Source organism: Schistocerca cancellata, unplaced genomic scaffold (genome assembly GCF_023864275.1).
Source record: "Schistocerca cancellata isolate TAMUIC-IGC-003103 unplaced genomic scaffold, iqSchCanc2.1 HiC_scaffold_1109, whole genome shotgun sequence".
In the NCBI taxonomy this organism is placed as follows: domain Eukaryota; kingdom Metazoa; phylum Arthropoda; class Insecta; order Orthoptera; family Acrididae; genus Schistocerca; species Schistocerca cancellata.
This window is the reverse complement of record NW_026047108.1, coordinates 51,721-77,605: the sequence shown is the minus strand read 5'-3', so window position 1 is coordinate 77,605 and position 25,885 is coordinate 51,721. Positions and strand designations below refer to the sequence as shown.

General features: G+C 47.4%; 51 non-coding genes across 51 annotated transcripts; all 51 read right to left on the bottom strand.

The window, feature by feature from the left end:
- Positions 1 to 235: 235 nt before the first annotated feature.
- Positions 236 to 307, bottom strand: Trnat-agu (transfer RNA threonine (anticodon AGU)). The gene has a single exon. It is a non-coding gene; the product is annotated as a tRNA-Thr (tRNA).
- A 321-nt stretch (positions 308 to 628) lies between these two features.
- Positions 629 to 701, bottom strand: Trnak-cuu (transfer RNA lysine (anticodon CUU)). The gene has a single exon. It is a non-coding gene; the product is annotated as a tRNA-Lys (tRNA).
- A 440-nt stretch (positions 702 to 1,141) lies between these two features.
- Trnar-ucg (transfer RNA arginine (anticodon UCG)) lies at positions 1,142 to 1,214 on the bottom strand. Its single transcript has one exon. It is a non-coding gene; the product is annotated as a tRNA-Arg (tRNA).
- Positions 1,215 to 1,765: 551 nt separating this feature from the next.
- Trnat-agu (transfer RNA threonine (anticodon AGU)) lies at positions 1,766 to 1,837 on the bottom strand. The gene has a single exon. It is a non-coding gene; the product is annotated as a tRNA-Thr (tRNA).
- A 321-nt stretch (positions 1,838 to 2,158) lies between these two features.
- On the bottom strand, positions 2,159 to 2,231 carry Trnak-cuu (transfer RNA lysine (anticodon CUU)). The gene has a single exon. It is a non-coding gene; the product is annotated as a tRNA-Lys (tRNA).
- Positions 2,232 to 2,671: 440 nt separating this feature from the next.
- Trnar-ucg (transfer RNA arginine (anticodon UCG)) lies at positions 2,672 to 2,744 on the bottom strand. Its single transcript has one exon. It is a non-coding gene; the product is annotated as a tRNA-Arg (tRNA).
- A 548-nt stretch (positions 2,745 to 3,292) lies between these two features.
- Trnat-agu (transfer RNA threonine (anticodon AGU)) lies at positions 3,293 to 3,364 on the bottom strand. Its single transcript has one exon. It is a non-coding gene; the product is annotated as a tRNA-Thr (tRNA).
- Positions 3,365 to 3,685: 321 nt separating this feature from the next.
- On the bottom strand, positions 3,686 to 3,758 carry Trnak-cuu (transfer RNA lysine (anticodon CUU)). The gene has a single exon. It is a non-coding gene; the product is annotated as a tRNA-Lys (tRNA).
- A 440-nt stretch (positions 3,759 to 4,198) lies between these two features.
- On the bottom strand, positions 4,199 to 4,271 carry Trnar-ucg (transfer RNA arginine (anticodon UCG)). The gene has a single exon. It is a non-coding gene; the product is annotated as a tRNA-Arg (tRNA).
- A 548-nt stretch (positions 4,272 to 4,819) lies between these two features.
- Positions 4,820 to 4,891, bottom strand: Trnat-agu (transfer RNA threonine (anticodon AGU)). Its single transcript has one exon. It is a non-coding gene; the product is annotated as a tRNA-Thr (tRNA).
- Positions 4,892 to 5,212: 321 nt separating this feature from the next.
- Trnak-cuu (transfer RNA lysine (anticodon CUU)) lies at positions 5,213 to 5,285 on the bottom strand. The gene has a single exon. It is a non-coding gene; the product is annotated as a tRNA-Lys (tRNA).
- A 440-nt stretch (positions 5,286 to 5,725) lies between these two features.
- On the bottom strand, positions 5,726 to 5,798 carry Trnar-ucg (transfer RNA arginine (anticodon UCG)). The gene has a single exon. It is a non-coding gene; the product is annotated as a tRNA-Arg (tRNA).
- Positions 5,799 to 6,346: 548 nt separating this feature from the next.
- Positions 6,347 to 6,418, bottom strand: Trnat-agu (transfer RNA threonine (anticodon AGU)). The gene has a single exon. It is a non-coding gene; the product is annotated as a tRNA-Thr (tRNA).
- Positions 6,419 to 6,739: 321 nt separating this feature from the next.
- Positions 6,740 to 6,812, bottom strand: Trnak-cuu (transfer RNA lysine (anticodon CUU)). Its single transcript has one exon. It is a non-coding gene; the product is annotated as a tRNA-Lys (tRNA).
- Positions 6,813 to 7,252: 440 nt separating this feature from the next.
- Trnar-ucg (transfer RNA arginine (anticodon UCG)) lies at positions 7,253 to 7,325 on the bottom strand. Its single transcript has one exon. It is a non-coding gene; the product is annotated as a tRNA-Arg (tRNA).
- A 548-nt stretch (positions 7,326 to 7,873) lies between these two features.
- Positions 7,874 to 7,945, bottom strand: Trnat-agu (transfer RNA threonine (anticodon AGU)). The gene has a single exon. It is a non-coding gene; the product is annotated as a tRNA-Thr (tRNA).
- Positions 7,946 to 8,266: 321 nt separating this feature from the next.
- Positions 8,267 to 8,339, bottom strand: Trnak-cuu (transfer RNA lysine (anticodon CUU)). The gene has a single exon. It is a non-coding gene; the product is annotated as a tRNA-Lys (tRNA).
- Positions 8,340 to 8,779: 440 nt separating this feature from the next.
- On the bottom strand, positions 8,780 to 8,852 carry Trnar-ucg (transfer RNA arginine (anticodon UCG)). Its single transcript has one exon. It is a non-coding gene; the product is annotated as a tRNA-Arg (tRNA).
- A 554-nt stretch (positions 8,853 to 9,406) lies between these two features.
- Trnat-agu (transfer RNA threonine (anticodon AGU)) lies at positions 9,407 to 9,478 on the bottom strand. The gene has a single exon. It is a non-coding gene; the product is annotated as a tRNA-Thr (tRNA).
- A 321-nt stretch (positions 9,479 to 9,799) lies between these two features.
- Positions 9,800 to 9,872, bottom strand: Trnak-cuu (transfer RNA lysine (anticodon CUU)). The gene has a single exon. It is a non-coding gene; the product is annotated as a tRNA-Lys (tRNA).
- Positions 9,873 to 10,312: 440 nt separating this feature from the next.
- Trnar-ucg (transfer RNA arginine (anticodon UCG)) lies at positions 10,313 to 10,385 on the bottom strand. The gene has a single exon. It is a non-coding gene; the product is annotated as a tRNA-Arg (tRNA).
- A 566-nt stretch (positions 10,386 to 10,951) lies between these two features.
- Positions 10,952 to 11,023, bottom strand: Trnat-agu (transfer RNA threonine (anticodon AGU)). The gene has a single exon. It is a non-coding gene; the product is annotated as a tRNA-Thr (tRNA).
- Positions 11,024 to 11,344: 321 nt separating this feature from the next.
- Positions 11,345 to 11,417, bottom strand: Trnak-cuu (transfer RNA lysine (anticodon CUU)). The gene has a single exon. It is a non-coding gene; the product is annotated as a tRNA-Lys (tRNA).
- A 440-nt stretch (positions 11,418 to 11,857) lies between these two features.
- Trnar-ucg (transfer RNA arginine (anticodon UCG)) lies at positions 11,858 to 11,930 on the bottom strand. The gene has a single exon. It is a non-coding gene; the product is annotated as a tRNA-Arg (tRNA).
- Positions 11,931 to 12,478: 548 nt separating this feature from the next.
- On the bottom strand, positions 12,479 to 12,550 carry Trnat-agu (transfer RNA threonine (anticodon AGU)). Its single transcript has one exon. It is a non-coding gene; the product is annotated as a tRNA-Thr (tRNA).
- A 321-nt stretch (positions 12,551 to 12,871) lies between these two features.
- On the bottom strand, positions 12,872 to 12,944 carry Trnak-cuu (transfer RNA lysine (anticodon CUU)). The gene has a single exon. It is a non-coding gene; the product is annotated as a tRNA-Lys (tRNA).
- A 440-nt stretch (positions 12,945 to 13,384) lies between these two features.
- On the bottom strand, positions 13,385 to 13,457 carry Trnar-ucg (transfer RNA arginine (anticodon UCG)). Its single transcript has one exon. It is a non-coding gene; the product is annotated as a tRNA-Arg (tRNA).
- Positions 13,458 to 14,008: 551 nt separating this feature from the next.
- On the bottom strand, positions 14,009 to 14,080 carry Trnat-agu (transfer RNA threonine (anticodon AGU)). Its single transcript has one exon. It is a non-coding gene; the product is annotated as a tRNA-Thr (tRNA).
- Positions 14,081 to 14,401: 321 nt separating this feature from the next.
- Positions 14,402 to 14,474, bottom strand: Trnak-cuu (transfer RNA lysine (anticodon CUU)). The gene has a single exon. It is a non-coding gene; the product is annotated as a tRNA-Lys (tRNA).
- A 440-nt stretch (positions 14,475 to 14,914) lies between these two features.
- Positions 14,915 to 14,987, bottom strand: Trnar-ucg (transfer RNA arginine (anticodon UCG)). Its single transcript has one exon. It is a non-coding gene; the product is annotated as a tRNA-Arg (tRNA).
- A 548-nt stretch (positions 14,988 to 15,535) lies between these two features.
- Trnat-agu (transfer RNA threonine (anticodon AGU)) lies at positions 15,536 to 15,607 on the bottom strand. The gene has a single exon. It is a non-coding gene; the product is annotated as a tRNA-Thr (tRNA).
- Positions 15,608 to 15,928: 321 nt separating this feature from the next.
- Positions 15,929 to 16,001, bottom strand: Trnak-cuu (transfer RNA lysine (anticodon CUU)). Its single transcript has one exon. It is a non-coding gene; the product is annotated as a tRNA-Lys (tRNA).
- Positions 16,002 to 16,441: 440 nt separating this feature from the next.
- On the bottom strand, positions 16,442 to 16,514 carry Trnar-ucg (transfer RNA arginine (anticodon UCG)). Its single transcript has one exon. It is a non-coding gene; the product is annotated as a tRNA-Arg (tRNA).
- Positions 16,515 to 17,062: 548 nt separating this feature from the next.
- Positions 17,063 to 17,134, bottom strand: Trnat-agu (transfer RNA threonine (anticodon AGU)). Its single transcript has one exon. It is a non-coding gene; the product is annotated as a tRNA-Thr (tRNA).
- A 321-nt stretch (positions 17,135 to 17,455) lies between these two features.
- Positions 17,456 to 17,528, bottom strand: Trnak-cuu (transfer RNA lysine (anticodon CUU)). Its single transcript has one exon. It is a non-coding gene; the product is annotated as a tRNA-Lys (tRNA).
- Positions 17,529 to 17,968: 440 nt separating this feature from the next.
- On the bottom strand, positions 17,969 to 18,041 carry Trnar-ucg (transfer RNA arginine (anticodon UCG)). The gene has a single exon. It is a non-coding gene; the product is annotated as a tRNA-Arg (tRNA).
- Positions 18,042 to 18,589: 548 nt separating this feature from the next.
- On the bottom strand, positions 18,590 to 18,661 carry Trnat-agu (transfer RNA threonine (anticodon AGU)). The gene has a single exon. It is a non-coding gene; the product is annotated as a tRNA-Thr (tRNA).
- Positions 18,662 to 18,982: 321 nt separating this feature from the next.
- Positions 18,983 to 19,055, bottom strand: Trnak-cuu (transfer RNA lysine (anticodon CUU)). The gene has a single exon. It is a non-coding gene; the product is annotated as a tRNA-Lys (tRNA).
- Positions 19,056 to 19,495: 440 nt separating this feature from the next.
- On the bottom strand, positions 19,496 to 19,568 carry Trnar-ucg (transfer RNA arginine (anticodon UCG)). The gene has a single exon. It is a non-coding gene; the product is annotated as a tRNA-Arg (tRNA).
- A 548-nt stretch (positions 19,569 to 20,116) lies between these two features.
- On the bottom strand, positions 20,117 to 20,188 carry Trnat-agu (transfer RNA threonine (anticodon AGU)). The gene has a single exon. It is a non-coding gene; the product is annotated as a tRNA-Thr (tRNA).
- Positions 20,189 to 20,509: 321 nt separating this feature from the next.
- Trnak-cuu (transfer RNA lysine (anticodon CUU)) lies at positions 20,510 to 20,582 on the bottom strand. The gene has a single exon. It is a non-coding gene; the product is annotated as a tRNA-Lys (tRNA).
- Positions 20,583 to 21,022: 440 nt separating this feature from the next.
- Positions 21,023 to 21,095, bottom strand: Trnar-ucg (transfer RNA arginine (anticodon UCG)). The gene has a single exon. It is a non-coding gene; the product is annotated as a tRNA-Arg (tRNA).
- A 548-nt stretch (positions 21,096 to 21,643) lies between these two features.
- Positions 21,644 to 21,715, bottom strand: Trnat-agu (transfer RNA threonine (anticodon AGU)). Its single transcript has one exon. It is a non-coding gene; the product is annotated as a tRNA-Thr (tRNA).
- Positions 21,716 to 22,036: 321 nt separating this feature from the next.
- Positions 22,037 to 22,109, bottom strand: Trnak-cuu (transfer RNA lysine (anticodon CUU)). Its single transcript has one exon. It is a non-coding gene; the product is annotated as a tRNA-Lys (tRNA).
- Positions 22,110 to 22,549: 440 nt separating this feature from the next.
- On the bottom strand, positions 22,550 to 22,622 carry Trnar-ucg (transfer RNA arginine (anticodon UCG)). The gene has a single exon. It is a non-coding gene; the product is annotated as a tRNA-Arg (tRNA).
- Positions 22,623 to 23,170: 548 nt separating this feature from the next.
- On the bottom strand, positions 23,171 to 23,242 carry Trnat-agu (transfer RNA threonine (anticodon AGU)). The gene has a single exon. It is a non-coding gene; the product is annotated as a tRNA-Thr (tRNA).
- A 321-nt stretch (positions 23,243 to 23,563) lies between these two features.
- On the bottom strand, positions 23,564 to 23,636 carry Trnak-cuu (transfer RNA lysine (anticodon CUU)). The gene has a single exon. It is a non-coding gene; the product is annotated as a tRNA-Lys (tRNA).
- A 440-nt stretch (positions 23,637 to 24,076) lies between these two features.
- Positions 24,077 to 24,149, bottom strand: Trnar-ucg (transfer RNA arginine (anticodon UCG)). Its single transcript has one exon. It is a non-coding gene; the product is annotated as a tRNA-Arg (tRNA).
- Positions 24,150 to 24,703: 554 nt separating this feature from the next.
- Positions 24,704 to 24,775, bottom strand: Trnat-agu (transfer RNA threonine (anticodon AGU)). Its single transcript has one exon. It is a non-coding gene; the product is annotated as a tRNA-Thr (tRNA).
- Positions 24,776 to 25,096: 321 nt separating this feature from the next.
- On the bottom strand, positions 25,097 to 25,169 carry Trnak-cuu (transfer RNA lysine (anticodon CUU)). The gene has a single exon. It is a non-coding gene; the product is annotated as a tRNA-Lys (tRNA).
- A 440-nt stretch (positions 25,170 to 25,609) lies between these two features.
- Trnar-ucg (transfer RNA arginine (anticodon UCG)) lies at positions 25,610 to 25,682 on the bottom strand. The gene has a single exon. It is a non-coding gene; the product is annotated as a tRNA-Arg (tRNA).
- Between the last annotated feature and the right edge of the window lie 203 nt (positions 25,683 to 25,885).

Below are 25,885 nucleotides of genomic sequence, written 5' to 3'. Positions count from 1 at the left end.
ATCGCGAGGGTCTTTATCAGGGGTAGAAAATACATCACAAGAACTAAGTATTTCACGTCGGCATTCTCCGCAGACTGCCAAAAGCTGCAGATTCTGGTGCCCACTTTAATAGCACCATTCACACTATTCATTTGCGAGAGTATTTCTTAAATACCGCACCCATTCATAATTTTTTTTATCCTTGACCGCTTTTTTCGAAAGGGCCACGGTGGGAGGGGCAGTTACAAAATTCATTTGCCTCCTGTGAGGATCGAACTCACGACCTCTGGTTTACTAGACCAGCGCTCTGCCACTGAGCTAAGGAGGCGCCTCCTAGCGCCCTTCTCGGGTACTTTGTTCTTACAGAGTAGTGAATCGGAGCCCTTCAGCTCGAAACGCACCGCATGAGCGACCATTATTTGCATTTAGTTAGCACAGCTGCTGCTTTCCTACACATCTCACACTATATCGATGTACAACTATAATTCCAAAACAACACATTTATTTCATTTCAGAGTCACTTTCAGCTTCAAATACCGTTCCTCTGATATTCATACGAAGCTAGGCATCGTCGTAACACGTTACGTTCATTACGCAAGGCTCACGAGAGGGGCGCATGTTGGATCCGCGTAGACACAAAATTTTGCGACGCCCAGCGTGGGGCTCGAACCCACGACCCTGAGATTAAGAGTCTCATGTTCTACCGACTGAGCTAGCCGAGCTGCACGCAACGCGTTACGAGCCATACAATACTGATTTGACCTGCGACCATCTATTGAAGATTCTTTTGACTACAACTTATTTCCTGCTGCCACAAATCAGCTACAATCCTATTCAATGAAAAATTGTCTCCGAAAGGCATCAAATCTGCTTGAAATGATACGTGGCTATCAGCACCATTATTCAACACACATGCTCGACAGTGCGCAGACGCCTGTGGCGTAGCCCTTGGCTCCTGAATCAGATGCAGTAGTTCCAACAAAAACTCTCCTGAACGGCACTGTGCCGAAAACTTCGCTACAGATCACCCTTGTCTTGCTTGTGCTTCTGGTAGACGCCGGTTTTGCAGCCAGGAAGCGGACAGCAGCAACTTCCAACTAGTTTTAGAGTACTCAAACAACACAGTAAAACAGCATGCATCTTTTGCAGAACAGGAAAAACTCGACCGTGACAGGATTCGAACCTGCAATCTTCGGATCCGAAGTCCGACGCCTTATCCATTAGGCCACACGGTCACTGGTGCAGTATACTTCTCCACACACACTTCATTTTCGCCATTTGTACACTTGGCAGAATGAATTTCCCATCTTTGACGCAGTTCTCCATCTCAAATTTCAGTACTAAAAGTACGACGCTACTTCTTGCTGTGTCCCATCGCAAGTTACATTCAAGCCCTTATGACGCTGATCAAACAAGAGGTGGCAAATCAGCTTCAATCGCTTAGTGCCATCTCAGTCGCTTGCAGAAGGTACCTCACCCTATGTGATACAATGGCGAGTTGTCGCTATTACCAAAGCGGCGGCGGCGGCGCCGACGACGACGACGACGACAATCGCGAGGGTCTTTATCAGGGGTAGAAAATACATCACAAGAACTAAGTATTTCACGTCGGCATTCTCCGGAGACTGCCAAAAGCTGCAGATTCTGGTGCCCACTTTAATAGCACCATTCACACTATTCATTTGCGAGAGCATTTCTTAAATACCGCACCCATTCATAATTTTTTTTATCCTTGACCGCTTTTTTCGAAAGGGCCACGGTGGGAGGGGCTGTTACAAAATTCATTTGCCTCCTGTGAGGATCGAACTCACGACCTCTGGTTTACTAGACCAGCGCTCTGCCACTGAGCTAAGGAGGCGCCTCCTAGCGCCCTTTTCGGGTACTTTGTTCTTACAGAGTAGTGAATCGGAGCCCTTCAGCTCGAAACGCACCGCATGAGCGACCATTATTTGCATTTAGTTAGCACAGCTGCTGCTTTCCTACACATCTCACACTATATCGATGTACAACTAAAATTCCAAAACAACACATTTATTTCATTTCAGAGTCACTTTCAGCTTCAAATACCGTTCCTCTGATATTCATACGAAGCTAGGCATCGTCGTAACCCGTTACGTTCATTACGCAAGGCTCACGAGAGGGGCGCATGTTGGATCCGCGTAGACACAAAATTTTGCGCCGCCCAGTGTGGGGCTCGAACCCACGACCCTGAGATTAAGAGTCTCATGCTCTACCGACTGAGCTAGCCGGGCTGCACGCAACGCGTTACGAGCCATACAATACTGATTTGACCTGCGACCATCTATTGAAGATTCTTTTGACTACAACTTATTTCCTGCTGCCACAAATCAGCTACAATCCTATTCAATGAAAAATTGTCTCCGAAAGGCATCAAATCTGCTTGAAATGATACGTGGCTATCAGCACCATTATTCAACACACATGCTCGACAGTGCGCAGACGCCTGTGGCGTAGCCCTTGGCTCCTGAATCAGATGCAGTAGTTCCAACAAAAACTCTCCTGAACGGCACTGTGCCGAAAACTTCGCTACAGATCACCCTTGTCTTGCTTGTGCTTCTGGTAGACGCCGGTTTTGCAGCCAGGAAGCGGACAGCAGCAACTTCCAACTAGTTTTAGAGTACTCAAACAACACAGTAAAACAGCATGCATCTTTTGCAGAACAGGAAAAACTCGACCGTGACAGGATTCGAACTTGCAATCTTCGGATCCGAAGTCCGACGCCTTATCCATTAGGCCACACGGTCACTGGTGCAGTATACTTCTCCACACACACTTCATTTTCGCCATTTGTACACTTGGCAGAATGAATTTCCCATCTTTGACGCAGTTCTCCATCTCAAATTTCAGTACTAAAAGTACGACGCTACTTCTTGCTGTGTCCCATCGCAAGTTACATTCAAGCCCTTATGACGCTGATCAAACAAGAGGTGGCAAATCAGCTTCAATCGCTTAGTGCCATCTCAGTCGCTTGCAGAAGGTACCTCACCCTATGTGATACAATGGCGAGTTGTCGCTATTACCAAAGCGGCGGCGGCGGCGCCGACGACGACGACGACAATCGCGAGGGTCTTTATCAGGGGTAGAAAATACATCACAAGAACTAAGTATTTCACGTCGGCATTCTCCGGAGACTGCCAAAAGCTGCAGATTCTGGTGCCCACTTTAATAGCACCATTCACACTATTCATTTGCGAGAGCATTTCTTAAATACCGCACCCATTCATAATTTTTTTTATCCTTGACCGCTTTTTTCGAAAGGGCCACGGTGGGAGGGGCTGTTACAAAATTCATTTGCCTCCTGTGAGGATCGAACTCACGACCTCTGGTTTACTAGACCAGCGCTCTGCCACTGAGCTAAGGAGGCGCCTCCTAGCGCCCTTCTCGGGTACTTTGTTCTTACAGAGTAGTGAATCGGAGCCCTTCAGCTCGAAACGCACCGCATGAGCGACCATTATTTGCATTTAGTTAGCACAGCTGCTGCTTTCCTACACATCTCACACTATATCGATGTACAACTAAAATTCCAAAACAACACATTTATTTCATTTCAGAGTCACTTTCAGCTTCAAATACCGTTCCTCTGATATTCATACGAAGCTAGGCATCGTCGTAACACGTTACGTTCATTACGCAAGGCTCACGAGAGGGGCGCATGTTGGATCCGCGTAGACACAAAATTTTGCGCCGCCCAGCGTGGGGCTCGAACCCACGACCCTGAGATTAAGAGTCTCATGTTCTACCGACTGAGCTAGCCGGGCTGCACGCAACGCGTTACGAGCCATACAATACTGATTTGACCTGCGACCATCTATTGAAGATTCTTTTGACTACAACTTATTTCCTGCTGCCACAAATCAGCTACAATCCTATTCAATGAAAAATTGTCTCCGAAAGGCATCAAATCTGCTTGAAATGATACGTGGCTATCAGCACCATTATTCAACACACATGCTCGACAGTGCGCAGACGCCTGTGGCGTAGCCCTTGGCTCCTGAATCAGATGCAGTAGTTCCAACAAAAACTCTCCTGAACGGCACTGTGCCGAAAACTTCGCTACAGATCACCCTTGTCTTGCTTGTGCTTCTGGTAGACGCCGGTTTTGCAGCCAGGAAGCGGACAGCAGCAACTTCCAACTAGTTTTAGAGTACTCAAACAACACAGTAAAACAGCATGCATCTTTTGCAGAACAGGAAAAACTCGACCGTGACAGGATTCGAACCTGCAATCTTCGGATCCGAAGTCCGACGCCTTATCCATTAGGCCACACGGTCACTGGTGCAGTGTGCTTCTCCACACACACTTCATTTTCGCCATTTGTACACTTGGCAGAATGAATTTCCCATCTTTGACGCAGTTCTCCATCTCAAATTTCAGTACTAAAAGTACGACGCTACTTCTTGCTGTGTCCCATCGCAAGTTACATTCAAGCCCTTATGACGCTGATCAAACAAGAGGTGGCAAATCAGCTTCAATCGCTTAGTGCCATCTCAGTCGCTTGCAGAAGGTACCTCACCCTATGTGATACAATGGCGAGTTGTCGCTATTACCAAAGCGGCGGCGGCGGCGCCGACGACGACGACGACAATCGCGAGGGTCTTTATCAGGGGTAGAAAATACATCACAAGAACTAAGTATTTCACGTCGGCATTCTCCGGAGACTGCCAAAAGCTGCAGATTCTGGTTCCCACTTTAATAGCACCATTCACACTATTCATTTGCGAGAGCATTTCTTAAATACCGCACCCATTCATAATTTTTTTTATCCTTGACCGCTTTTTTCGAAAGGGCCACGGTGGGAGGGGCTGTTACAAAATTCATTTGCCTCCTGTGAGGATCGAACTCACGACCTCTGGTTTACTAGACCAGCGCTCTGCCACTTAGCTAAGGAGGCGCCTCCTAGCGCCCTTTTCGGGTACTTTGTTCTTACAGAGTAGTGAATCGGAGCCCTTCAGCTCGAAACGCACCGCATGAGCGACCATTATTTGCATTTAGTTAGCACAGCTGCTGCTTTCCTACACATCTCACACTATATCGATGTACAACTAAAATTCCAAAACAACACATTTATTTCATTTCAGAGTCACTTTCAGCTTCAAATACCGTTCCTCTGATATTCATACGAAGCTAGGCATCGTCGTAACCCGTTACGTTCATTACGCAAGGCTCACGAGAGGGGCGCATGTTGGATCCGCGTAGACACAAAATTTTGCGCCACCCAGCGTGGGGCTCGAACCCACGACCCTGAGATTAAGAGTCTCATGCTCTACCGACTGAGCTAGCCGGGCTGCACGCAACGCGTTACGAGCCATACAATACTGATTTGACCTGCGACCATCTATTGAAGATTCTTTTGACTACAACTTATTTCCTGCTGCCACAAATCAGCTACAATCCTATTCAATGAAAAATTGTCTGCGAAAGGCATCAAATCTGCTTGAAATGATACGTGGCTATCAGCACCATTATTCAACACACATGCTCGACAGTGCGCAGACGCCTGTGGCGTAGCCCTTGGCTCCTGAATCAGATGCAGTAGTTCCAACAAAAACTCTCCTGAACGGCACTGTGCCGAAAACTTCGCTACAGATCACCCTTGTCTTGCTTGTGCTTCTGGTAGACGCCGGTTTTGCAGCCAGGAAGCGGACAGCAGCAACTTCCAACTAGTTTTAGAGTACTCAAACAACACAGTAAAACAGCATGCATCTTTTGCAGAACAGGAAAAACTCGACCGTGACAGGATTCGAACCTGCAATCTTCGGATCCGAAGTCCGACGCCTTATCCATTAGGCCACACGGTCACTGGTGCAGTATACTTCTCCACACACACTTCATTTTCGCCATTTGTACACTTGGCAGAATGAATTTCCCATCTTTGACGCAGTTCTCCATCTCAAATTTCAGTACTAAAAGTACGACGCTACTTCTTGCTGTGTCCCATCGCAAGTTACATTCAAGCCCTTATGACGCTGATCAAACAAGAGGTGGCAAATCAGCTTCAATCGCTTAGTGCCATCTCAGTCGCTTGCAGAAGGTACCTCACCCTATGTGATACAATGGCGAGTTGTCGCTATTACCAAAGCGGCGGCGGCGGCGCCGACGACGACGACGACAATCGCGAGGGTCTTTATCAGGGGTAGAAAATACATCACAAGAACTAAGTATTTCACGTCGGCATTCTCCGGAGACTGCCAAAAGCTGCAGATTCTGGTGCCCACTTTAATAGCACCATTCACACTATTCATTTGCGAGAGCATTTCTTAAATACCGCACCCATTCATAATTTTTTTTATCCTTGACCGCTTTTTTCGAAAGGGCCACGGTGGGAGGGGCTGTTACAAAATTCATTTGCCTCCTGTGAGGATCGAACTCACGACCTCTGGTTTACTAGACCAGCGCTCTGCCACTGAGCTAAGGAGGCGCCTCCTAGCGCCCTTTTCGGGTACTTTGTTCTTACAGAGTAGTGAATCGGAGCCCTTCAGCTCGAAACGCACCGCATGAGCGACCATTATTTGCATTTAGTTAGCACAGCTGCTGCTTTCCTACACATCTCACACTATATCGATGTACAACTAAAATTCCAAAACAACACATTTATTTCATTTCAGAGTCACTTTCAGCTTCAAATACCGTTCCTCTGATATTCATACGAAGCTAGGCATCGTCGTAACCCGTTACGTTCATTACGCAAGGCTCACGAGAGGGGCGCATGTTGGATCCGCGTAGACACAAAATTTTGCGCCGCCCAGCGTGGGGCTCGAACCCACGACCCTGAGATTAAGAGTCTCATGCTCTACCGACTGAGCTAGCCGGGCTGCACGCAACGCGTTACGAGCCATACAATACTGATTTGACCTGCGACCATCTATTGAAGATTCTTTTGACTACAACTTATTTCCTGCTGCCACAAATCAGCTACAATCCTATTCAATGAAAAATTGTCTGCGAAAGGCATCAAATCTGCTTGAAATGATACGTGGCTATCAGCACCATTATTCAACACACATGCTCGACAGTGCGCAGACGCCTGTGGCGTAGCCCTTGGCTCCTGAATCAGATGCAGTAGTTCCAACAAAAACTCTCCTGAACGGCACTGTGCCGAAAACTTCGCTACAGATCACCCTTGTCTTGCTTGTGCTTCTGGTAGACGCCGGTTTTGCAGCCAGGAAGCGGACAGCAGCAACTTCCAACTAGTTTTAGAGTACTCAAACAACACAGTAAAACAGCATGCATCTTTTGCAGAACAGGAAAAACTCGACCGTGACAGGATTCGAACCTGCAATCTTCGGATCCGAAGTCCGACGCCTTATCCATTAGGCCACACGGTCACTGGTGCAGTGTACTTCTCCACACACACTTCATTTTCGCCATTTGTACACTTGGCAGAATGAATTTCCCATCTTTGACGCAGTTCTCCATCTCAAATTTCAGTACTAAAAGTACGACGCTACTTCTTGCTGTGTCCCATCGCAAGTTACATTCAAGCCCTTATGACGCTGATCAAACAAGAGGTGGCAAATCAGCTTCAATCGCTTAGTGCCATCTCAGTCGCTTGCAGAAGGTACCTCACCCTATGTGATACAATGGCGAGTTGTCGCTATTACCAAAGCGGCGGCGGCGGCGCCGACGACGACGACGACAATCGCGAGGGTCTTTATCAGGGGTAGAAAATACATCACAAGAACTAAGTATTTCACGTCGGCATTCTCCGGAGACTGCCAAAAGCTGCAGATTCTGGTGCCCACTTTAATAGCACCATTCACACTATTCATTTGCGAGAGCATTTCTTAAATACCGCACCCATTCATAATTTTTTTTATCCTTGACCGCTTTTTTCGAAAGGGCCACGGTGGGAGGGGCTGTTACAAAATTCATTTGCCTCCTGTGAGGATCGAACTCACGACCTCTGGTTTACTAGACCAGCGCTCTGCCACTGAGCTAAGGAGGCGCCTCCTAGCGCCCTTTTCGGGTACTTTGTTCTTACAGAGTAGTGAATCGGAGCCCTTCAGCTCGAAACGCACCGCATGAGCGACCATTATTTGCATTTAGTTAGCACAGCTGCTGCTTTCCTACACATCTCACACTATATCGATGTACAACTAAAATTCCAAAACAACACATTTATTTCATTTCAGAGTCACTTTCAGCTTCAAATACCGTTCCTCTGATATTCATACGAAGCTAGGCATCGTCGTAACCCGTTACGTTCATTACGCAAGGCTCACGAGAGGGGCGCATGTTGGATCCGCGTAGACACAAAATTTTGCGCCGCCCAGCGTGGGGCTCGAACCCACGACCCTGAGATTAAGAGTCTCATGCTCTACCGACTGAGCTAGCCGGGCTGCACGCAACGCGTTACGAGCCATACAATACTGATTTGACCTGCGACCATCTATTGAAGATTCTTTTGACTACAACTTATTTCCTGCTGCCACAAATCAGCTACAATCCTATTCAATGAAAAATTGTCTGCGAAAGGCATCAAATCTGCTTGAAATGATACGTGGCTATCAGCACCATTATTCAACACACATGCTCGACAGTGCGCAGACGCCTGTGGCGTAGCCCTTGGCTCCTGAATCAGATGCAGTAGTTCCAACAAAAACTCTCCTGAACGGCACTGTGCCGAAAACTTCGCTACAGATCACCCTTGTCTTGCTTGTGCTTCTGGTAGACGCCGGTTTTGCAGCCAGGAAGCGGACAGCAGCAACTTCCAACTAGTTTTAGAGTACTCAAACAACACAGTAAAACAGCATGCATCTTTTGCAGAACAGGAAAAACTCGACCGTGACAGGATTCGAACCTGCAATCTTCGGATCCGAAGTCCGACGCCTTATCCATTAGGCCACACGGTCACTGGTGCAGTATACTTCTCCACACACACTTCATTTTCGCCATTTGTACACTTGGCAGAATGAATTTCCCATCTTTGACGCAGTTCTCCATCTCAAATTTCAGTACTAAAAGTACGACGCTACTTCTTGCTGTGTCCCATCGCAAGTTACATTCAAGCCCTTATGACGCTGATCAAACAAGAGGTGGCAAATCAGCTTCAATCGCTTAGTGCCATCTCAGTCGCTTGCAGAAGGTACCTCACCCTATGTGATACAATGGCGAGTTGTCGCTATTACCAAAGCGGCGGCGGCGGCGCCGACGACGACGACGACGACGACAATCGCGAGGGTCTTTATCAGGGGTAGAAAATACATCACAAGAACTAAGTATTTCACGTCGGCATTCTCCGGAGACTGCCAAAAGCTGCAGATTCTGGTGCCCACTTTAATAGCACCATTCACACTATTCATTTGCGAGAGCATTTCTTAAATACCGCACCCATTCATAATTTTTTTTATCCTTGACCGCTTTTTTCGAAAGGGCCACGGTGGGAGGGGCTGTTACAAAATTCATTTGCCTCCTGTGAGGATCGAACTCACGACCTCTGGTTTACTAGACCAGCGCTCTGCCACTGAGCTAAGGAGGCGCCTCCTAGCGCCCTTTTCGGGTACTTTGTTCTTACAGAGTAGTGAATCGGAGCCCTTCAGCTCGAAACGCACCGCATGAGCGACCATTATTTGCATTTAGTTAGCACAGCTGCTGCTTTCCTACACATCTCACACTATATCGATGTACAACTAAAATTCCAAAACAACACATTTATTTCATTTCAGAGTCACTTTCAGCTTCAAATACCGTTCCTCTGATATTCATACGAAGCTAGGCATCGTCGTAACCCGTTACGTTCATTACGCAAGGCTCACGAGAGGGGCGCATGTTGGATCCGCGTAGACACAAAATTTTGCGCCGCCCAGCGTGGGGCTCGAACCCACGACCCTGAGATTAAGAGTCTCATGCTCTACCGACTGAGCTAGCCGGGCTGCACGCAACGCGTTACGAGCCATACAATACTGATTTGACCTGCGACCATCTATTGAAGATTCTTTTGACTACAACTTATTTCCTGCTGCCACAAATCAGCTACAATCCTATTCAATGAAAAATTGTCTGCGAAAGGCATCAAATCTGCTTGAAATGATACGTGGCTATCAGCACCATTATTCAACACACATGCTCGACAGTGCGCAGACGCCTGTGGCGTAGCCCTTGGCTCCTGAATCAGATGCAGTAGTTCCAACAAAAACTCTCCTGAACGGCACTGTGCCGAAAACTTCGCTACAGATCACCCTTGTCTTGCTTGTGCTTCTGGTAGACGCCGGTTTTGCAGCCAGGAAGCGGACAGCAGCAACTTCCAACTAGTTTTAGAGTACTCAAACAACACAGTAAAACAGCATGCATCTTTTGCAGAACAGGAAAAACTCGACCGTGACAGGATTCGAACCTGCAATCTTCGGATCCGAAGTCCGACGCCTTATCCATTAGGCCACACGGTCACTGGTGCAGTATACTTCTCCACACACACTTCATTTTCGCCATTTGTACACTTGGCAGAATGAATTTCCCATCTTTGACGCAGTTCTCCATCTCAAATTTCAGTACTAAAAGTACGACGCTACTTCTTGCTGTGTCCCATCGCAAGTTACATTCAAGCCCTTATGACGCTGATCAAACAAGAGGTGGCAAATCAGCTTCAATCGCTTAGTGCCATCTCAGTCGCTTGCAGAAGGTACCTCACCCTATGTGATACAATGGCGAGTTGTCGCTATTACCAAAGCGGCGGCGGCGGCGCCGACGACGACGACGACGACGACGACGACGACGACAATCGCGAGGGTCTTTATCAGGGGTAGAAAATACATCACAAGAACTAAGTATTTCACGTCGGCATTCTCCGGAGACTGCCAAAAGCTGCAGATTCTGGTGCCCACTTTAATAGCACCATTCACACTTTTCATTTGCGAGAGCATTTCTTAAATACCGCACCCATTCATAATTTTTTTTATCCTTGACCGCTTTTTTCGAAAGGGCCACGGTGGGAGGGGCTGTTACGAAATTCATTTGCCTCCTGTGAGGATCGAACTCACGACCTCTGGTTTACTAGACCAGCGCTCTGCCACTGAGCTAAGGAGGCGCCTCCTAGCGCCCTTCTCGGGTACTTTGTTCTTACAGAGTAGTGAATCGGAGCCCTTCAGCTCGAAACGCACCGCATGAGCGACCATTATTTGCATTTAGTTAGCACAGCTGCTGCTTTCCTACACATCTCACACTATATCGATGTACACCTAAAATTCCAAAACAACACATTTATTTCATTTCAGAGTCACTTTCAGCTTCAAATACCGTTCCTCTGATATTCATACGAAGCTAGGCATCGTCGTAACACGTTACGTTCATTACGCAAGGCTCACGAGAGGGGCGCATGTTGGATCCGCGTAGACACAAAATTTTGCGCCGCCCAGCGTGGGGCTCGAACCCACGACCCTGAGATTAAGAGTCTCATGTTCTACCGACTGAGCTAGCCGGGCTGCACGCAACGCGTTACGAGCCATACAATACTGATTTGACCTGCGACCATCTATTGAAGATTCTTTTGACTACAACTTATTTCCTGCTGCCACAAATCAGCTACAATCCTATTCAATGAAAAATTGTCTGCGAAAGGCATCAAATCTGCTTGAAATGATACGTGGCTATCAGCACCATTATTCAACACACATGCTCGACAGTGCGCAGACGCCTGTGGCGTAGCCCTTGGCTCCTGAATCAGATGCAGTAGTTCCAACAAAAACTCTCCTGAACGGCACTGTGCCGAAAACTTCGCTACAGATCACCCTTGTCTTGCTTGTGCTTCTGGTAGACGCCGGTTTTGCAGCCAGGAAGCGGACAGCAGCAACTTCCAACTAGTTTTAGAGTACTCAAACAACACAGTAAAACAGCATGCATCTTTTGCAGAACAGGAAAAACTCGACCGTGACAGGATTCGAACCTGCAATCTTCGGATCCGAAGTCCGACGCCTTATCCATTAGGCCACACGGTCACTGGTGCAGTATACTTCTCCACACACACTTCATTTTCGCCATTTGTACACTTGGCAGAATGAATTTCCCATCTTTGACGCAGTTCTCCATCTCAAATTTCAGTACTAAAAGTACGACGCTACTTCTTGCTGTGTCCCATCGCAAGTTACATTCAAGCCCTTATGACGCTGATCAAACAAGAGGTGGCAAATCAGCTTCAATCGCTTAGTGCCATCTCAGTCGCTTGCAGAAGGTACCTCACCCTATGTGATACAATGGCGAGTTGTCGCTATTACCAAAGCGGCGGCGGCGGCGCCGACGACGACGACGACAATCGCGAGGGTCTTTATCAGGGGTAGAAAATACATCACAAGAACTAAGTATTTCACGTCGGCATTCTCCGGAGACTGCCAAAAGCTGCACATTCTGGTGCCCACTGTAATAGCACCATTCACACTATTCATTTGCGAGAGCATTTCTTAAATACCGCACCCATTCATAATTTTTTTTATCCTTGACCGCTTTTTTCGAAAGGGCCACGGTGGGAGGGGCTGTTACGAAATTCATTTGCCTCCTGGGAGGATCGAACTCACGACCTCTGGTTTACTAGACCAGCGCTCTGCCACTGAGCTAAGGAGGCGCCTCCTAGCGCCCTTCTCGGGTACTTTGTTCTTACAGAGTAGTGAATCGGAGCCCTTCAGCTCGAAACGCACCGCATGAGCGACCATTATTTGCATTTAGTTAGCACAGCTGCTGCTTTCCTACACATCTCACACTATATCGATATACAACTAAAATTCCAAAACAACACATTTATTTCATTTCAGAGTCACTTTCAGCTTCAAATACCGTTCCTCTGATATTCATACGAAGCTAGGCATCGTCGTAACACGTTACGTTCATTACGCAAGGCTCACGAGAGGGGCGCATGTTGGATCCGCGTAGACACAAAATTTTGCGCCGCCCAGCGTGGGGCTCGAACCCACGACCCTGAGATTAAGAGTCTCATGTTCTACCGACTGAGCTAGCCGGGCTGCACGCAACGCGTTACGAGCCATACAATACTGATTTGACCTGCGACCATCTATTGAAGATTCTTTTGACTACAACTTATTTCCTGCTGCCACAAATCAGCTACAATCCTATTCAATGAAAAATTGTCTGCGAAAGGCATCAAATCTGCTTGAAATGATACGTGGCTATCAGCACCATTATTCAACACACATGCTCGACAGTGCGCAGACGCCTGTGGCGTAGCCCTTGGCTCCTGAATCAGATGCAGTAGTTCCAACAAAAACTCTCCTGAACGGCACTGTGCCGAAAACTTCGCTACAGATCACCCTTGTCTTGCTTGTGCTTCTGGTAGACGCCGGTTTTGCAGCCAGGAAGCGGACAGCAGCAACTTCCAACTAGTTTTAGAGTACTCAAACAACACAGTAAAACAGCATGCATCTTTTGCAGAACAGGAAAAACTCGACCGTGACAGGATTCGAACCTGCAATCTTCGGATCCGAAGTCCGACGCCTTATCCATTAGGCCACACGGTCACTGGTGCAGTATACTTCTCCACACACACTTCATTTTCGCCATTTGTACACTTGGCAGAATGAATTTCCCATCTTTGACGCAGTTCTCCATCTCAAATTTCAGTACTAAAAGTACGACGCTACTTCTTGCTGTGTCCCATCGCAAGTTACATTCAAGCCCTTATGACGCTGATCAAACAAGAGGTGGCAAATCAGCTTCAATCGCTTAGTGCCATCTCAGTCGCTTGCAGAAGGTACCTCACCCTATGTGATACAATGGCGAGTTGTCGCTATTACCAAAGCGGCGGCGGCGGCGCCGACGACGACGACGACGACAATCGCGAGGGTCTTTATCAGGGGTAGAAAATACATCACAAGAACTAAGTATTTCACGTCGGCATTCTCCGGAGACTGCCAAAAGCTGCAGATTCTGGTGCCCACTGTAATAGCACCATTCACACTATTCATTTGCGAGAGCATTTCTTAAATACCGCACCCATTCATAATTTTTTTTATCCTTGACCGCTTTTTTCGAAAGGGCCACGGTGGGAGGGGCTGTTACAAAATTCATTTGCCTCCTGTGAGGATCGAACTCACGACCTCTGGTTTACTAGACCAGCGCTCTGCCACTGAGCTAAGGAGGCGCCTCCTAGCGCCCTTTTCGGGTACTTTGTTCTTACAGAGTAGTGAATCGGAGCCCTTCAGCTCGAAACGCACCGCATGAGCGACCATTATTTGCATTTAGTTAGCACAGCTGCTGCTTTCCTACACATCTCACACTATATCGATGTACAACTAAAATTCCAAAACAACACATTTATTTCATTTCAGAGTCACTTTCAGCTTCAAATACCGTTCCTCTGATATTCATACGAAGCTAGGCATCGTCGTAACCCGTTACGTTCATTACGCAAGGCTCACGAGAGGGGCGCATGTTGGATCCGCGTAGACACAAAATTTTGCGCCGCCCAGTGTGGGGCTCGAACCCACGACCCTGAGATTAAGAGTCTCATGCTCTACCGACTGAGCTAGCCGGGCTGCACGCAACGCGTTACGAGCCATACAATACTGATTTGACCTGCGACCATCTATTGAAGATTCTTTTGACTACAACTTATTTCCTGCTGCCACAAATCAGCTACAATCCTATTCAATGAAAAATTGTCTGCGAAAGGCATCAAATCTGCTTGAAATGATACGTGGCTATCAGCACCATTATTCAACACACATGCTCGACAGTGCGCAGACGCCTGTGGCGTAGCCCTTGGCTCCTGAATCAGATGCAGTAGTTCCAACAAAAACTCTCCTGAACGGCACTGTGCCGAAAACTTCGCTACAGATCACCCTTGTCTTGCTTGTGCTTCTGGTAGACGCCGGTTTTGCAGCCAGGAAGCGGACAGCAGCAACTTCCAACTAGTTTTAGAGTACTCAAACAACACAGTAAAACAGCATGCATCTTTTGCAGAACAGGAAAAACTCGACCGTGACAGGATTCGAACCTGCAATCTTCGGATCCGAAGTCCGACGCCTTATCCATTAGGCCACACGGTCACTGGTGCAGTATACTTCTCCACACACACTTCATTTTCGCCATTTGTACACTTGGCAGAATGAATTTCCCATCTTTGACGCAGTTCTCCATCTCAAATTTCAGTACTAAAAGTACGACGCTACTTCTTGCTGTGTCCCATCGCAAGTTACATTCAAGCCCTTATGACGCTGATCAAACAAGAGGTGGCAAATCAGCTTCAATCGCTTAGTGCCATCTCAGTCGCTTGCAGAAGGTACCTCACCCTATGTGATACAATGGCGAGTTGTCGCTATTACCAAAGCGGCGGCGGCGGCGCCGACGACGACGACGACAATCGCGAGGGTCTTTATCAGGGGTAGAAAATACATCACAAGAACTAAGTATTTCACGTCGGCATTCTCCGGAGACTGCCAAAAGCTGCAGATTCTGGTGCCCACTGTAATAGCACCATTCACACTATTCATTTGCGAGAGCATTTCTTAAATACCGCACCCATTCATAATTTTTTTTATCCTTGACCGCTTTTTTCGAAAGGGCCACGGTGGGAGGGGCTGTTACAAAATTCATTTGCCTCCTGTGAGGATCGAACTCACGACCTCTGGTTTACTAGACCAGCGCTCTGCCACTGAGCTAAGGAGGCGCCTCCTAGCGCCCTTTTCGGGTACTTTGTTCTTACAGAGTAGTGAATCGGAGCCCTTCAGCTCGAAACGCACCGCATGAGCGACCATTATTTGCATTTAGTTAGCACAGCTGCTGCTTTCCTACACATCTCACACTATATCGATGTACAACTAAAATTCCAAAACAACACATTTATTTCATTTCAGAGTCACTTTCAGCTTCAAATACCGTTCCTCTGATATTCATACGAAGCTAGGCATCGTCGTAACCCGTTACGTTCATTACGCAAGGCTCACGAGAGGGGCGCATGTTGGATCCGCGTAGACACAAAATTTTGCGCCGCCCAGTGTGGGGCTCGAACCCACGACCCTGAGATTAAGAGTCTCATGCTCTACCGACTGAGCTAGCCGGGCTGCACGCAACGCGTTACGAGCCATACAATACTGATTTGACCTGCGACCATCTATTGAAGATTCTTTTGACTACAACTTATTTCCTGCTGCCACAAATCAGCTACAATCCTATTCAATGAAAAATTGTCTGCGAAAGGCATCAAATCTGCTTGAAATGATACGTGGCTATCAGCACCATTATTCAACACACATGCTCGACAGTGCGCAGACGCCTGTGGCGTAGCCCTTGGCTCCTGAATCAGATGCAGTAGTTCCAACAAAAACTCTCCTGAACGGCACTGTGCCGAAAACTTCGCTACAGATCACCCTTGTCTTGCTTGTGCTTCTGGTAGACGCCGGTTTTGCAGCCAGGAAGCGGACAGCAGCAACTTCCAACTAGTTTTAGAGTACTCAAACAACACAGTAAAACAGCATGCATCTTTTGCAGAACAGGAAAAACTCGACCGTGACAGGATTCGAACCTGCAATCTTCGGATCCGAAGTCCGACGCCTTATCCATTAGGCCACACGGTCACTGGTGCAGTATACTTCTCCACACACACTTCATTTTCGCCATTTGTACACTTGGCAGAATGAATTTCCCATCTTTGACGCAGTTCTCCATCTCAAATTTCAGTACTAAAAGTACGACGCTACTTCTTGCTGTGTCCCATCGCAAGTTACATTCAAGCCCTTATGACGCTGATCAAACAAGAGGTGGCAAATCAGCTTCAATCGCTTAGTGCCATCTCAGTCGCTTGCAGAAGGTACCTCACCCTATGTGATACAATGGCGAGTTGTCGCTATTACCAAAGCGGCGGCGGCGGCGCCGACGACGACGACGACAATCGCGAGGGTCTTTATCAGGGGTAGAAAATACATCACAAGAACTAAGTATTTCACGTCGGCATTCTCCGCAGACTGCCAAAAGCTGCAGATTCTGGTGCCCACTTTAATAGCACCATTCACACTATTCATTTGCGAGAGTATTTCTTAAATACCGCACCCATTCATAATTTTTTTTATCCTTGACCGCTTTTTTCGAAAGGGCCACGGTGGGAGGGGCTGTTACAAAATTCATTTGCCTCCTGTGAGGATCGAACTCACGACCTCTGGTTTACTAGACCAGCGCTCTGCCACTGAGCTAAGGAGGCGCCTCCTAGCGCCCTTCTCGGGTACTTTGTTCTTACAGAGTAGTGAATCGGAGCCCTTCAGCTCGAAACGCACCGCATGAGCGACCATTATTTGCATTTAGTTAGCACAGCTGCTGCTTTCCTACACATCTCACACTATATCGATGTACAACTAAAATTCCAAAAAAACACATTTATTTCATTTCAGAGTCACTTTCAGCTTCAAATACCGTTCCTCTGATATTCATACGAAGCTAGGCATCGTCGTAACACGTTACGTTCATTACGCAAGGCTCACGAGAGGGGCGCATGTTGTATCCGCGTAGACACAAAATTTTGCGCCGCCCAGCGTGGGGCTCGAACCCACGACCCTGAGATTAAGAGTCTCATGTTCTACCGACTGAGCTAGCCGGGCTGCACGCAACGCGTTACGAGCCATACAATACTGATTTGACCTGCGACCATCTATTGAAGATTCTTTTGACTACAACTTATTTCCTGCTGCCACAAATCAGCTACAATCCTATTCAATGAAAAATTGTCTCCGAAAGGCATCAAATCTGCTTGAAATGATACGTGGCTATCAGCACCATAATTCAACACACATGCTCGACAGTGCGCAGACGCCTGTGGCGTAGCCCTTGGCTCCTGAATCAGATGCAGTAGTTCCAACAAAAACTCTCCTGAACGGCACTGTGCCGAAAACTTCGCTACAGATCACCCTTGTCTTGCTTGTGCTTCTGGTAGACGCCGGTTTTGCAGCCAGGAAGCGGACAGCAGCAACTTCCAACTAGTTTTAGAGTACTCAAACAACACAGTAAAACAGCATGCATCTTTTGCAGAACAGGAAAAACTCGACCGTGACAGGATTCGAACCTGCAATCTTCGGATCCGAAGTCCGACGCCTTATCCATTAGGCCACACGGTCACTGGTGCAGTATACTTCTCCACACACACTTCATTTTCGCCATTTGTACACTTGGCAGAATGAATTTCCCATCTTTGACGCAGTTCTCCATCTCAAATTTCAGTACTAAAAGTACGACGCTACTTCTTGCTGTGTCCCATCGCAAGTTACATTCAAGCCCTTATGACGCTGATCAAACAAGAGGTGGCAAATCAGCTTCAATCGCTTAGTGCCATCTCAGTCGCTTGCAGAAGGTACCTCACCCTATGTGATACAATGGCGAGTTGTCGCTATTACCAAAGCGGCGGCGGCGGCGCCGACGACGACGACGACAATCGCGAGGGTCTTTATCAGGGGTAGAAAATACATCACAAGAACTAAGTATTTCACGTCGGCATTCTCCGCAGACTGCCAAAAGCTGCAGATTCTGGTGCCCACTTTAATAGCACCATTCACACTATTCATTTGCGAGAGTATTTCTTAAATACCGCACCCATTCATAATTTTTTTTATCCTTGACCGCTTTTTTCGAAAGGGCCACGGTGGGAGGGGCTGTTACAAAATTCATTTGCCTCCTGTGAGGATCGAACTCACGACCTCTGGTTTACTAGACCAGCGCTCTGCCACTGAGCTAAGGAGGCGCCTCCTAGCGCCCTTCTCGGGTACTTTGTTCTTACAGAGTAGTGAATCGGAGCCCTTCAGCTCGAAACGCACCGCATGAGCGACCATTATTTGCATTTAGTTAGCACAGCTGCTGCTTTCCTACACATCTCACACTATATCGATGTACAACTAAAATTCCAAAACAACACATTTATTTCATTTCAGAGTCACTTTCAGCTTCAAATACCGTTCCTCTGATATTCATACGAAGCTAGGCATCGTCGTAACACGTTACGTTCATTACGCAAGGCTCACGAGAGGGGCGCATGTTGGATCCGCGTAGACACAAAATTTTGCGCCGCCCAGCGTGGGGCTCGAACCCACGACCCTGAGATTAAGAGTCTCATGTACTACCGACTGAGCTAGCCGGGCTGCACGCAACGCGTTACGAGCCATACAATACTGATTTGACCTGCGACCATCTATTGAAGATTCTTTTGACTACAACTTATTTCCTGCTGCCACAAATCAGCTACAATCCTATTCAATGAAAAATTGTCTCCGAAAGGCATCAAATCTGCTTGAAATGATACGTGGCTATCAGCACCATTATTCAACACACATGCTCGACAGTGCGCAGACGCCTGTGGCGTAGCCCTTGGCTCCTGAATCAGATGCAGTAGTTCCAACAAAAACTCTCCTGAACGGCACTGTGCCGAAAACTTCGCTACAGATCACCCTTGTCTTGCTTGTGCTTCTGGTAGACGCCGGTTTTGCAGCCAGGAAGCGGACAGCAGCAACTTCCAACTAGTTTTAGAGTACTCAAACAACACAGTAAAACAGCATGCATCTTTTGCAGAACAGGAAAAACTCGACCGTGACAGGATTCGAACCTGCAATCTTCGGATCCGAAGTCCGACGCCTTATCCATTAGGCCACACGGTCACTGGTGCAGTATACTTCTCCACACACACTTCATTTTCGCCATTTGTACACTTGGCAGAATGAATTTCCCATCTTTGACGCAGTTCTCCATCTCAAATTTCAGTACTAAAAGTACGACGCTACTTCTTGCTGTGTCCCATCGCAAGTTACATTCAAGCCCTTATGACGCTGATCAAACAAGAGGTGGCAAATCAGCTTCAATCGCTTAGTGCCATCTCAGTCGCTTGCAGAAGGTACCTCACCCTATGTGATACAATGGCGAGTTGTCGCTATTACCAAAGCGGCGGCGGCGGCGCCGACGACGACGACGACAATCGCGAGGGTCTTTATCAGGGGTAGAAAATACATCACAAGAACTAAGTATTTCACGTCGGCATTCTCCGCAGACTGCCAAAAGCTGCAGATTCTGGTGCCCACTTTAATAGCACCATTCACACTATTCATTTGCGAGAGTATTTCTTAAATACCGCACCCATTCATAATTTTTTTTATCCTTGACCGCTTTTTTCGAAAGGGCCACGGTGGGAGGGGCTGTTACAAAATTCATTTGCCTCCTGTGAGGATCGAACTCACGACCTCTGGTTTACTAGACCAGCGCTCTGCCACTGAGCTAAGGAGGCGCCTCCTAGCGCCCTTCTCGGGTACTTTGTTCTTACAGAGTAGTGAATCGGAGCCCTTCAGCTCGAAACGCACCGCATGAGCGACCATTATTTGCATTTAGTTAGCACAGCTGCTGCTTTCCTACACATCTCACACTATATCGATGTACAACTAAAATTCCAAAAAAACACATTTATTTCATTTCAGAGTCACTTTCAGCTTCAAATACCGTTCCTCTGATATTCATACGAAGCTAGGCATCGTCGTAACACGTTACGTTCATTACGCAAGGCTCACGAGAGGGGCGCATGTTGGATCCGCGTAGACACAAAATTTTGCGCCGCCCAGCGTGGGGCTCGAACCCACGACCCTGAGATTAAGAGTCTCATGTACTACCGACTGAGCTAGCCGGGCTGCACGCAACGCGTTACGAGCCATACAATACTGATTTGACCTGCGACCATCTATTGAAGATTCTTTTGACTACAACTTATTTCCTGCTGCCACAAATCAGCTACAATCCTATTCAATGAAAAATTGTCTCCGAAAGGCATCAAATCTGCTTGAAATGATACGTGGCTATCAGCACCATAATTCAACACACATGCTCGACAGTGCGCAGACGCCTGTGGCGTAGCCCTTGGCTCCTGAATCAGATGCAGTAGTTCCAACAAAAACTCTCCTGAACGGCACTGTGCCGAAAACTTCGCTACAGATCACCCTTGTCTTGCTTGTGCTTCTGGTAGACGCCGGTTTTGCAGCCAGGAAGCGGACAGCAGCAACTTCCAACTAGTTTTAGAGTACTCAAACAACACAGTAAAACAGCATGCATCTTTTGCAGAACAGGAAAAACTCGACCGTGACAGGATTCGAACCTGCAATCTTCGGATCCGAAGTCCGACGCCTTATCCATTAGGCCACACGGTCACTGGTGCAGTATACTTCTCCACACACACTTCATTTTCGCCATTTGTACACTTGGCAGAATGAATTTCCCATCTTTGACGCAGTTCTCCATCTCAAATTTCAGTACTAAAAGTACGACGCTACTTCTTGCTGTGTCCCATCGCAAGTTACATTCAAGCCCTTATGACGCTGATCAAACAAGAGGTGGCAAATCAGCTTCAATCGCTTAGTGCCATCTCAGTCGCTTGCAGAAGGTACCTCACCCTATGTGATACAATGGCGAGTTGTCGCTATTACCAAAGCGGCGGCGGCGGCGCCGACGACGACGACGACAATCGCGAGGGTCTTTATCAGGGGTAGAAAATACATCACAAGAACTAAGTATTTCACGTCGGCATTCTCCGCAGACTGCCAAAAGCTGCAGATTCTGGTGCCCACTTTAATAGCACCATTCACACTATTCATTTGCGAGAGTATTTCTTAAATACCGCACCCATTCATAATTTTTTTTATCCTTGACCGCTTTTTTCGAAAGGGCCACGGTGGGAGGGGCTGTTACAAAATTCATTTGCCTCCTGTGAGGATCGAACTCACGACCTCTGGTTTACTAGACCAGTGCTCTGCCACTGAGCTAAGGAGGCGCCTCCTAGCGCCCTTCTCGGGTACTTTGTTCTTACAGAGTAGTGAATCGGAGCCCTTCAGCTCGAAACGCACCGCATGAGCGACCATTATTTGCATTTAGTTAGCACAGCTGCTGCTTTCCTACACATCTCACACTATATCGATGTACAACTAAAATTCCAAAACAACACATTTATTTCATTTCAGAGTCACTTTCAGCTTCAAATACCGTTCCTCTGATATTCATACGAAGCTAGGCATCGTCGTAACACGTTACGTTCATTACGCAAGGCTCACGAGAGGGGCGCATGTTGGATCCGCGTAGACACAAAATTTTGCGCCGCCCAGCGTGGGGCTCGAACCCACGACCCTGAGATTAAGAGTCTCATGTTCTAACGACTGAGCTAGCCGGGCTGCACGCAACGCGTTACGAGCCATACAATACTGATTTGACCTGCGACCATCTATTGAAGATTCTTTTGACTACAACTTATTTCCTGCTGCCACAAATCAGCTACAATCCTATTCAATGAAAAATTGTCTCCGAAAGGCATCAAATCTGCTTGAAATGATACGTGGCTATCAGCACCATTATTCAACACACATGCTCGACAGTGCGCAGACGCCTGTGGCGTAGCCCTTGGCTCCTGAATCAGATGCAGTAGTTCCAACAAAAACTCTCCTGAACGGCACTGTGCCGAAAACTTCGCTACAGATCACCCTTGTCTTGCTTGTGCTTCTGGTAGACGCCGGTTTTGCAGCCAGGAAGCGGACAGCAGCAACTTCCAACTAGTTTTAGAGTACTCAAACAACACAGTAAAACAGCATGCATCTTTTGCAGAACAGGAAAAACTCGACCGTGACAGGATTCGAACCTGCAATCTTCGGATCCGAAGTCCGACGCCTTATCCATTAGGCCACACGGTCACTGGTGCAGTATACTTCTCCACACACACTTCATTTTCGCCATTTGTACACTTGGCAGAATGAATTTCCCATCTTTGACGCAGTTCTCCATCTCAAATTTCAGTACTAAAAGTACGACGCTACTTCTTGCTGTGTCCCATCGCAAGTTACATTCAAGCCCTTATGACGCTGATCAAACAAGAGGTGGCAAATCAGCTTCAATCGCTTAGTGCCATCTCAGTCGCTTGCAGAAGGTACCTCACCCTATGTGATACAATGGCGAGTTGTCGCTATTACCAAAGCGGCGGCGGCGGCGCCGACGACGACGACGACAATCGCGAGGGTCTTTATCAGGGGTAGAAAATACATCACAAGAACTAAGTATTTCACGTCGGCATTCTCCGCAGACTGCCAAAAGCTGCAGATTCTGGTGCCCACTTTAATAGCACCATTCACACTATTCATTTGCGAGAGTATTTCTTAAATACCGCACCCATTCATAATTTTTTTTATCCTTGACCGCTTTTTTCGAAAGGGCCACGGTGGGAGGGGCTGTTACAAAATTCATTTGCCTCCTGTGAGGATCGAACTCACGACCTCTGGTTTACTAGACCAGCGCTCTGCCACTGAGCTAAGGAGGCGCCTCCTAGCGCCCTTCTCGGGTACTTTGTTCTTACAGAGTAGTGAATCGGAGCCCTTCAGCTCGAAACGCACCGCATGAGCGACCATTATTTGCATTTAGTTAGCACAGCTGCTGCTTTCCTACACATCTCACACTATATCGATGTACAACTAAAATTCCAAAAAAACACATTTATTTCATTTCAGAGTCACTTTCAGCTTCAAATACCGTTCCTCTGATATTCATACGAAGCTAGGCATCGTCGTAACACGTTACGTTCATTACGCAAGGCTCACGAGAGGGGCGCATGTTGGATCCGCGTAGACACAAAATTTTGCGCCGCCCAGCGTGGGGCTCGAACCCACGACCCTGAGATTAAGAGTCTCATGTTCTACCGACTGAGCTAGCCGGGCTGCACGCAACGCGTTACGAGCCATACAATACTGATTTGACCTGCGACCATCTATTGAAGATTCTTTTGACTACAACTTATTTCCTGCTGCCACAAATCAGCTACAATCCTATTCAATGAAAAATTGTCTCCGAAAGGCATCAAATCTGCTTGAAATGATACGTGGCTATCAGCACCATAATTCAACACACATGCTCGACAGTGCGCAGACGCCTGTGGCGTAGCCCTTGGCTCCTGAATCAGATGCAGTAGTTCCAACAAAAACTCTCCTGAACGGCACTGTGCCGAAAACTTCGCTACAGATCACCCTTGTCTTGCTTGTGCTTCTGGTAGACGCCGGTTTTGCAGCCAGGAAGCGGACAGCAGCAACTTCCAACTAGTTTTAGAGTACTCAAACAACACAGTAAAACAGCATGCATCTTTTGCAGAACAGGAAAAACTCGACCGTGACAGGATTCGAACCTGCAATCTTCGGATCCGAAGTCCGACGCCTTATCCATTAGGCCACACGGTCACTGGTGCAGTATACTTCTCCACACACACTTCATTTTCGCCATTTGTACACTTGGCAGAATGAATTTCCCATCTTTGACGCAGTTCTCCATCTCAAATTTCAGTACTAAAAGTACGACGCTACTTCTTGCTGTGTCCCATCGCAAGTTACATTCAAGCCCTTATGACGCTGATCAAACAAGAGGTGGCAAATCAGCTTCAATCGCTTAGTGCCATCTCAGTCGCTTGCAGAAGGTACCTCACCCTATGTGATACAATGGCGAGTTGTCGCTATTACCAAAGCGGCGGCGGCGGCGCCGACGACGACGACGACGACGACAATCGCGAGGGTCTTTATCAGGGGTAGAAAATACATCACAAGAACTAAGTATTTCACGTCGGCATTCTCCGGAGACTGCCAAAAGCTGCAGATTCTGGTGCCCACTTTAATAGCACCATTCACACTATTCATTTGCGAGAGTATTTCTTAAATACCGCACCCATTCATAATTTTTTTTATCCTTGACCGCTTTTTTCGAAAGGGCCACGGTGGGAGGGGCTGTTACAAAATTCATTTGCCTCCTGTGAGGATCGAACTCACGACCTCTGGTTTACTAGACCAGCGCTCTGCCACTGAGCTAAGGAGGCGCCTCCTAGCGCCCTTCTCGGGTACTTTGTTCTTACAGAGTAGTGAATCGGAGCCCTTCAGCTCGAAACGCACCGCATGAGCGACCATTATTTGCATTTAGTTAGCACAGCTGCTGCTTTCCTACACATCTCACACTATATCGATGTACAACTAAAATTCCAAAACAACACATTTATTTCATTTCAGAGTCACTTTCAGCTTCAAATACCGTTCCTCTGATATTCATACGAAGCTAGGCATCGTCGTAACACGTTACGTTCATTACGCAAGGCTCACGAGAGGGGCGCATGTTGGATCCGCGTAGACACAAAATTTTGCGCCGCCCAGCGTGGGGCTCGAACCCACGACCCTGAGATTAAGAGTCTCATGTTCTAACGACTGAGCTAGCCGGGCTGCACGCAACGCGTTACGAGCCATACAATACTGATTTGACCTGCGACCATCTATTGAAGATTCTTTTGACTACAACTTATTTCCTGCTGCCACAAATCAGCTACAATCCTATTCAATGAAAAATTGTCTCCGAAAGGCATCAAATCTGCTTGAAATGATACGTGGCTATCAGCACCATTATTCAACACACATGCTCGACAGTGCGCAGACGCCTGTGGCGTAGCCCTTGGCTCCTGAATCAGATGCAGTAGTTCCAACAAAAACTCTCCTGAACGGCACTGTGCCGAAAACTTCGCTACAGATCACCCTTGTCTTGCTTGTGCTTCTGGTAGACGCCGGTTTTGCAGCCAGGAAGCGGACAGCAGCAACTTCCAACTAGTTTTAGAGTACTCAAACAACACAGTAAAACAGCATGCATCTTTTGCAGAACAGGAAAAACTCGACCGTGACAGGATTCGAACCTGCAATCTTCGGATCCGAAGTCCGACGCCTTATCCATTAGGCCACACGGTCACTGGTGCAGTATACTTCTCCACACACACTTCATTTTCGCCATTTGTACACTTGGCAGAATGAATTTCCCATCTTTGACGCAGTTCTCCATCTCAAATTTCAGTACTAAAAGTACGACGCTACTTCTTGCTGTGTCCCATCGCAAGTTACATTCAAGCCCTTATGACGCTGATCAAACAAGAGGTGGCAAATCAGCTTCAATC